Source organism: Prionailurus bengalensis, chromosome C1 (assembly GCF_016509475.1).
Source record: "Prionailurus bengalensis isolate Pbe53 chromosome C1, Fcat_Pben_1.1_paternal_pri, whole genome shotgun sequence".
NCBI classification, from domain to species: Eukaryota; Metazoa; Chordata; class Mammalia; order Carnivora; family Felidae; genus Prionailurus; species Prionailurus bengalensis.
This window is the reverse complement of record NC_057345.1, coordinates 160,859,627-160,868,306: the sequence shown is the minus strand read 5'-3', so window position 1 is coordinate 160,868,306 and position 8,680 is coordinate 160,859,627. Positions and strand designations below refer to the sequence as shown.

Here is an 8,680-nt window from a genome sequence, read left to right as displayed (position 1 = left end):
TGAAGTCCATCAGCTGCACCCCACCCTCATCCCTCCTTCTCCTCTATCCTCTTTATTTTTTATTTCTGGTCATTTTGGGCTTATTTCATGGTCATCAGTTCTGTTCACCCTCAATTCCACTGTCCTAAGTCACCACTACTTTCTGTACTACCAGCCTGGACAGGCCTAATCTAGATAAAAACAAATATATTGCCCCCAGACTGCCAGGTGGTAGAGGAAATCATATAACTGCTTTATCAGGTTACTTTTTTTTTTTTTTAAGAGAGCGAGAGAAAGAGAGAGTTCAAGCGGGGAGAGGGGCAGAGGGAGAGAGAGAGTCTTGAGCAGGCTGCAAGCTCAGCCTGGAGCCCAACACAGGGCTCAATCCCATGACCCTGAGATCATGATCTGAGCCAAAATCAAGAGTGGGATGCTGAACTGACTAAGCCACCCAAGTGCCCCACTATCAGGTTACTTTGGTTACAGATAACAGAAAGCTCAGATTGGCTTAAATAATTGAGGGAATGTATTGGCTTAATAACTGAAAAAGCCAGAGGTAGGACAGGCTTCAAATGAAACTTAATCCAGCTACTTAACAATGGTATCTGACTTCTTTTTATCTTTCAATTTTTCTTTCAGAGTTAGTTTCGCCCTAAAGTTGTACCATCCTGAGGCCAGACCAAGATGGCTTTTGTTATGTACTGAATTGTGTCTCCCCAACTCTGCCCCAATTCATGTGTTGAAGCCCCAACCCCCAGTGTGACTGTTGGAGATAGCGCCTTTATCGAGGTAATAATAGTTAAGTGAGATCATAATGGTGGGGCCCTAATCCAATAAAACTGTGTCCTGGGGTGCTTGGGTGGCTCAGTTAAGCATCCAGTTTCAACCGCAGGTCATGATCTTTCCATTCCTGAGTTTGTGAACCTCCTGTCTGGCTCCATGCTGACAGCTCAGAGCCTGGATGGAGCCTGTTTCAGATTCTGTATCTCCCTCTGTCTCTTCCCCTCCCCCACTTGTGTTCTGTCTGTCTCTCTCTCAAAAATAAATAAACATTTAAAAAAATTAAAAACAAACAACTGTGTCCTTATAAGAAGAAAGACACTAGAGAGACATCTCTTTCCCCAAGCATGCATGGAGGACACAGCTGTCTACAGGCCAGCAAGAGATACCTCACCAGAACCTCACCAATTCTGATACCACCTTGATACTGAACTTCTGGCTGCCAGAACTGTGAGAAAATAAATTTTACTTTTTAAACCATCCAGTCCTTGGCATTTTGTTAAGGCAGCCTGAGCTAACTAGTAACAGCTTTCAGCAGCTACAGGGCATCATGTTTCCTCTTTCATCCATAACAGGTACGAGAAACCATCTTTGTCCTCAAATCTCTGGCAGTAGACCTGAGGTGCACTCTGTTGGACAAGTTTAGTCACATACTTACCTCTAAACCAATCACTATACCTATAGGTTTGGAATGTGGCTGATTGGCTTAGCATAAACAGTTCACCTCTAGTTTCAGCCAGGTCTCCTGTGGCTTCTCTATAAACTCAAAGATTTCAAATACATGAGCTATTTATTAGTGGGGAGTGAGTGCTCAGGAGGCCACCAATAAATGATCACTAATGTGAATCACAACTTCAGATGGACCAATTAGCTGTTAACATTCCTTTACTCAAATGTTGTTAGTTTTCTTTTCCATTTTTTTCTGTTCCACCTTTTCTCAAGTTCCCTACCTTGCAGCCTCTTCACAAAGAGAGCATCAGGGATTCGGGTGGGGGGTGCCTGGTGGCTCGGTCAGTTAAGCATCTGACTCTTTCTGCTCAGATCATGATCTCATGGTCATGAGATCGAGCCCCACATTGGGTTCTATGCTGGACATGCGCCCTGCTTAAGATTCTTGCTCTCCCTCTGCCCTTCACCCCAACTTGCTCTCTCTCTCTCTCAAAAAAAAAAAAATAAAAACAATTTTTTTTAAGTTATTAAGAAGAGAGTATTGGGAAAGGACTCATTGAACAATCTTCCCTTTCACCACAAACTCACCTGTTCTCACTCATCAGAGGATGAGATTGTTCTTGACATCTTACATAGTTAACTATATTTTTGGTGTACTTAATTCCCCACCCTTCCTCCCACTTTTTGAAATTTGTTTGTCAACCATCCATTTCTTTCCAGTATTTTCATTCTTTTTTTTTTCAATATTAGGTTTTCTCTCATTCTACAAAGATACTCAAGATTCTCTGCATCTTAACAAATAACTCTTCTTTGATCCAGGTGGCACCTCAAGATTTAGCCAAGTTCTCTCTTTTCCCTTCCACCGCCTATCAGACTCATCTCTATTCACTACCTCCCCTACTCATATTGACCTACTTATTCCTCAACTCTGCCTTCTGCTGGCACAGCCAGGATCAAAACACTTTGATAAAGGTCATCATTGATCTCTGCTTCCAAAACCTGTTATTTTTAGTTTCTTTTAGTGTTCTTTAGTATTTGATCACAGAAGCTGATTCTTCTTCCTCTACCCATCTCCTAAGTGTTGTATTACTATGAGTTCCGTCTGTCTCATTTTTTCTCTTGGTCAATTCATCATGACTTCAGCCACCGCCTGGAAACCAGTGATCTGTCTCCCAAATCTACATCTCTAGTGCCTACCAGCTACCTAAATTCATGTTGCAATACCCATTTAAATATATTGTGGGATCCTTAAAATTTGTCATGTGCAAACAAACTATCTTCTCTTCTCTACCACTGTCCCACCATTGTCATAACCTTTTTTCTGAATTCTGTCATGAATAGTCTCATCCTCTACCCAGCTACCCAAGCCAGAAGTTGTGTTTCATGTTTGGCTTCATCCTGCTTTCACATCTAGTCATTTCAAAAAAAACAAAAACAAAAACAAAACTATTGATTCTGACTCTAAAATGTCTTGACTTGGCCCCTTCCTTGATTTTCATGCTACTGTCTTCTCTAGCTCCCATGATCTCTGACAAATTCTTATTGTGTGGAGCCCTCATTTAATCAGTTCTGTGTAGGAGTGGTTCTCAACCATTGATGTGCACCAGGATCATATATGAAGATTTTAAAAGCTATACATGCAAAGGGGCGCCTGGGTGGCTCAGTCAGTTAAGTGTCCGACTTTGGTAGTTTGGTAGTATAAAACCATCATAATAGTCTTTATAGAATACAAATCTGGTCATGTTGCTCACCTTGTTTAAAACTCTTCAGTTGTTGTCAATGCCTTTAGAAAAACATTGAAACTGCTTAATTTGGTAGAAAGATTCCTATCTAGCTCCGGCCTAAATTTCCAGCCTTATAAACACCTCCCACCCCTACCCCCACCGCCTGTCTGCCCTTCACATCATAGACTGTAAGCATACAAAGTTAATTCTTTTAAATAAACTTTTCATTTTAGAACAGTTTTAGATTTATAGAAAAATTGTGAAAATAGCATAGCTACCATATATTCCATACCAAGTTTCTACTATTATTAACATCTTATATTAGTATGGTATATTAGTCGCAATTAATGAACCAGTGTCAATACATTACTGTTTACAGTAAAGTACATAGTTTACTTGGATTTTCTTAGTTTTCACCTAATATCCTTTTTCTGTTCCAGAATCTCAGTCAGGACACCACATTGCATTTAGTTGTCATGTCTCCTTAGGTTCCTCTTGGCCCTTACAGTTTCTGAGATTAACTGTTTTGTTTGTTTTTGTTTTTTTTTTTAATGTTTACTTTGGGAGAGAAATAGAGCATGAGCAGGGGAAGGGCAGAGAGGAAAAGAGAGAATCCTAAACGGGCTCTGCCAGTGCAAAGCCCAACACAGGGCTCAATCCCACAAACCATGAGATCATGACCTGAGCCAAAATCAAGAGTCCAATGCTTAACCAACTAAACCACCCAGGCACCCTTCAGATTACCTTGTTTTTTTTGATAACCTTGATGGTTTTGAAGAGTACTATCAGGTATTTTAAAGAATGTTCCTCAAATGAGGTTTGTCTGATGTTTTTCTTACGATTAGACTGGGGTTATGGGTTTGGGGGGAAGAAGAAGAACACAGAGGCAAAGTGCCATTCTCATTACATCGCGTCAAGAATACATACTATCGGCACACCTAGGTGGCTCAGTCAGTTCAGTGTCTGACTCTTGATTCTGGCTCAGGTCATGATTTCGTGGTTTGTGGAACTGAGCCCCAAGTCAGGCTCTGTGCTAACAGCATGGAGCTTACTTGGGATTCTCTCTCTCCCTCTCTCTCTCTGCCTCTCCCCACTCATTCTCCCTCCCTCTCTCTCTCTCTCTCTCTCTCTCTCTCTCTCTCTCTCTTCCTCTCTCAAAATAAACATTAAAAAAAGAATACATACCATCAACATGACATCACTGTTGATGTTAACTTTGATTACCTGAGTTAGTGTTTGTCAAGTTTCGCTACTTCAAAGTTAACTTTCTCCCCCTTTCCATACTGTACTCTTTTTTTAAAAAATAGTTTTATTTATTTTTGAGAGAGAGACAGAGCGTGAGTGGGAGAGGGGGCAGAGAGAGAGGGAGACACAGGATCCAAAGCAGGCTCCGGGCTCTGAGCTGTCAGCACAGAGCCCGACATGGGGCTCAAACTTGGGAACCTCGAGATCCTGACCTGAGCTGAAGTCGGACGCTTACCCAACTGAGCCACCCAGGTGCCCCTCCATACTGTACTCTTTAGAAGGAAGTCACTCTGTGCAGCCTGCACTTAAGGAATGAGAAGTTATGGTCTACCCCCTTGAGGATGGAGTATCTACATAAGTTATTTGGAATTCTTCTGCATGGGAAATTTGTCTCCTTTCCTTCATTTATTTATTTAATCAATCATTTATATCCATATGGACATATGGATATTTATTTTATTTGGGGGTTATAACCCAAACTATTTTGTTGCTCATAGTGTTTCAGCTTTGGCCCCATTAGGAGCTCTTTCAGTTGGCTCACATGTCCCTTTAACATACCTCTTTCATTGTGGGGTTTGGGGGTTTGTTTGTTGTATTTTATTTTTGAGCACTTCCTTACTTTCTGGCACTTACTAGATGCTCCAAACTCATCTTGTATATTCCTTGCCCCAGTCCTAGCATCAGTCATTTCTCCAAGGAGCAGTAGTTCCTTTTATTAGAGAATAGTATTAGAAACCAAGATCTGGGTGCTTCATGTGCTTGTTGCTACTGGGATGTGGTTACTTCTAGGCCTTCTCAGCCAGCAGAGTAAGGAAATATATGTATATACTCTAACTTGCTAACATGTATATACATATCTACAAATATTTCTATATATGACATCTGTATTTATATAAAGCTCTACATGAGTTCATACTGATGATTCCATTTCTAATCCATTACCACATGTATCATTCCAAGCTTCTTCCCTTTGTTTGTAACCTTCTATTCCCAGTGAGAAACCTGGTTCCCACCATCTACTATTTTTTTCTGAATTGTTCAAATCCAATGTGTTTTTATAGTGCTTTCAGAATTGTTAACCCTTTTTCAGCTGGATTACAGTGCTTATTATACTTCTTGCCTTTAGTTTTAAAGACTAATTCATTTTCAGAGTTACCTTATTAGCATCTTTTTCCAAATTAATTTTTATTTCCTGAATGTACCATATGCTTTCACACTTTTTTGTCTTTAATTGTGCCAGTCCCTCTGCCTGAAATGTCCTGGCTTTTATCCTTATCTCCTTGGAATATTGCCACTCATTCTTCTAGACCCAGCACAGATTTTGCCTCCACCCAGAAACTTTCCTGGCCACTACCAATAGCCTTTAATCATTCATTCTTCTCTGCTCTAATAGCACCTCGTACCCACTTTTACCACACATGCGTCAGGACTCCTTGTTTGCATCTCATTCTTCTTCACTGGATGGTAAGATCCTTAAGCTCAGAAACCAAATGGATTTGTCCCTGGATTACCAGGACTTAACAGTAGTGGATATTGTATCTTAGAATCCTCTTGGATTAAAAAATAACAGAAAACCTAATAGTGGCTAAAATATATAAGGACTTATTTTCTTACCTAGCAAGAAGTCCAGAGGGAAGGTGGTAACTAACATTGGTTTACCTGTTCAGGGTTGCCATCAAGAATCAGATCCTTTTCCTCCTTTGTACATAGCATTGAATCTAAGTTCAGGAAAGAGGTAGGGTGAGATTGTGCCAGATGGATATCCTCTGCCCCCTTTTCCTCTGTAGGAAAGCAACGACATTAGCTCCTTAACAGGTTTCTGTCAGCTAGAACTTGGTGTCTTGTCTCCTCTAGCTGTAAGAGAAGCTGGAAAAGTGAGTTTTTAGGAAGACTAATCTTTTGAGTAAGAACAAGATGTTGGAATAATCACAGATGCTCCAAGTAATCACAAGACCACAAGGAAATCAGGGATCTGTTTCTTATTGGATAAAAGGCCTAAGGACAGAAAACCAGTCCAAGAAGGCTCTTCCATACAAGAAAAAAACATGAGTGATCCAAGTGGGAGCACAGGTAGAAAGCACAGGTTCATCTTTTGTAGAATCTAACATCCTCTGGCCATCCACTCTATAATCCTAGACAATTCAATATTCCTCTCTGGAGACCTTCATCTTGTCTTTCCTCATGTAGAAATTGTACCATTCATGTGAATTCTACTTTTTATTCTTTGGCCCCTTTTCTGTTACGCCTTCTGTGGTTTTGCAGTTAGAATTTTCCCTGATAGTCCATGGTGCAGTTTGCCTTGTTTTTTTTGCAAGTTATAACTAGTTGTAGTTCTTTAAAGTAGAATTTACACAGTGCTATAGCTTCTGCTTACCTAAATTCCATGTTATTTTGAAATTATAGAAATACATTCATTTGGACACCTTTATTCACTGATTCTGTACTTCAGGCTTTTTATACCTAACATCCATTTATGATATAAAGTTTTTATAATATTCCATTTTGTAACAGGGGAGCGTTATTGATACATTAGTCCAAAATGTGACTGGGTAAATCCTGCATATGTGTACAAGTACCTTCTGCCATCTGCTATGCCTAGGGTTAGAGACCTTTGCCATGAACAAAAAGCAGAAGTCTCGTTAACAGATGAACTACATCAATCTCATCCATGTGCATTTTTTACTAGCACTTGTCGAGACTGATAGCACATAAAGTATGCATGTAACTTAGTACCCTTTCTCAGCCCACCAAATCTAATTAATGGCTCCAGAGGTTACTATAGTGCACACAAATGTGAAATGCCAGGTGAATGAGTTAAAACAGATTTCATTCTGGTCCAGCATAATGATTTGGGAAACAACTTCCAGTGTAAGTAGAATGGTATATCCTTCAGATGTTTAGGATTGAGACTCCTTTAAGATGGGCTGACATGAAATCCCTGAAAGAACTTGTGAGTCCCAGTAGACCCTCGTGAGTACATGGTGTGGCCCCCTTTAAGGGCAGTCATAGTGAGCAAACACTGAGCATGAGATTTCCATTTTGAAGCTGCAAAGTGACTGATGTCATAGTGTGATCAAAGTGATCTGCAAATACTTACTGTAATTATTGTTGTTGTTCTGTTCTTGCTAATAGCCTTATTTATACCCTGAAATTATAATCATCCATAGAAAGATTAAAACAAGATGTATAAGTTTTCTGAGCTGTTTGCCTCACAGATGGTCACCCTTGGAGTTCTTAGAAATTGCCAGGGTTAATTGAAGCTTTAGTTTTCACTGCAGTGTAGTTGATACTTAAGTGTTTCTTACCTGTCGGCTTTCACTATCCAAAAACAGTACAACAATAGCACTTTAATTTGCTCTCATTAATGCTAGCCTCTCAGGTAATGTTAGTGCAGTTTTATCTAGATGATGTTTGTTCCTCTGAATGAAACCTTTGTACCAGCTTCCCAACTGAGAAGAAAAGCTAAACAGTGACAAAGGTAAAAACACAAATGTCTCGCTAATTTATCTTTTAAGATGCTCAGAACCCAGGAAACATCAAAGGGGAGTTAACTTTTAAGTGGAGGGCAGGCATTTAGTGTATGATTAACAGCAGTTTCTTTTCCTGTGATTTCAGTTAGCTGAGACAACTGGGAATCATTCTTGGGGAGCCTAACAAATAGTTTTTGCTCAGAGCCAGCTGAATGCTCCAAGGATAACTGTTACAGATTCACACAAACAGCAGTACTATTTGCTCTAGTTCTTTGGTGCTTTTCTGGTAGTATTGAGATGTGAGACAGCAATCTTAGGATCAAGCTTAGATAGAAGGCAAGTAAGGTCCTCCTTCGCCTCTAACCCTCAGCTGTGTAAAAGTGGAAGACCAGAGAGAATAAAATGGGTATTAAAATGTTACATTATTTAGGTGATACAAGAGCTCTTTGCCTGCATCTTGAGATTTGAGTATTGGCAAAAGTGTAACGATGCTTTCCTAAATCTGGGGACTAGTGTCTCCCGCTGGAATTGCTTGCTATTTAATTAAGGCCCAAGAGAAGAAACAGAATTGCAAAAAATGAAGGAGGAGAAGGAATTCTGGGCCTCCTTAAATCAGTTAGAGCAAATTAGCAACCCCAGTAAAGACTGGAGAATCAATGCTATAATCCTTCTTGCTTGCAGGTGTGATGTACAAAAGTAGAAGGCAAACGGGTGATTTATATGTATGTGAATAACAAAGATGTAAAAACAACACACAATGAAAGTAGAGCGTGGACTCTCCAGTTAGACTGCTTGAGTTCAAATTAAAGCCTC

General features: G+C 40.0%; 1 protein-coding gene across 2 annotated transcripts in view; it reads left to right on the top strand.

Annotated features, from left to right (window-relative positions):
* Nucleotides 1-8,680, top strand: part of METTL8 (methyltransferase 8, methylcytidine) — a 93,557-nt gene that overhangs the window by 27,895 nt on the left and 56,982 nt on the right. The gene's annotated exons all lie outside the window — the stretch shown is intronic.